Here is a 458-nt window from a genome sequence, read left to right as displayed (position 1 = left end):
TGGTTTAGGAACCACTGAATTAGAAACTACACACTTTCTTAACAAAGGAGAAATAAAGATAATCCTTAGGGAAGTAGCTAAAGTAACAACCCACGCACATTTCAGAATAAATGAAGAATAGCATTTGCGTATACCCCCTCATTTCAAGAACCGGGACACCAAAGGCACAATTTTGTCGCAACTTTCACAAAACATGAATATTCGAAAACTGCACAACACACGTCGAAATTATGTTATTGTATCTGTGGATTCAAAACAAGGCGTCCGCCACTGGACACGCGTGTGGCTAAAGAAAAAACAAAACATTACATGGAGTAGCTCTTTGTTTCCCAGACAATATTATTTTTTATATAATCTTGGAAACATAACTAAATATATGATCATGAATATTACGTGATTATTTTGCAATGAAGATAAATTAGTAAGTACCAGGGCCTGAATTCACAAACACTGGTATA

This window comes from Penaeus monodon, chromosome 15 (assembly GCF_015228065.2).
Source record: "Penaeus monodon isolate SGIC_2016 chromosome 15, NSTDA_Pmon_1, whole genome shotgun sequence".
NCBI classification, from domain to species: domain Eukaryota; kingdom Metazoa; phylum Arthropoda; class Malacostraca; order Decapoda; family Penaeidae; genus Penaeus; species Penaeus monodon.
Note: the sequence above shows the minus strand (reverse complement) of the source record.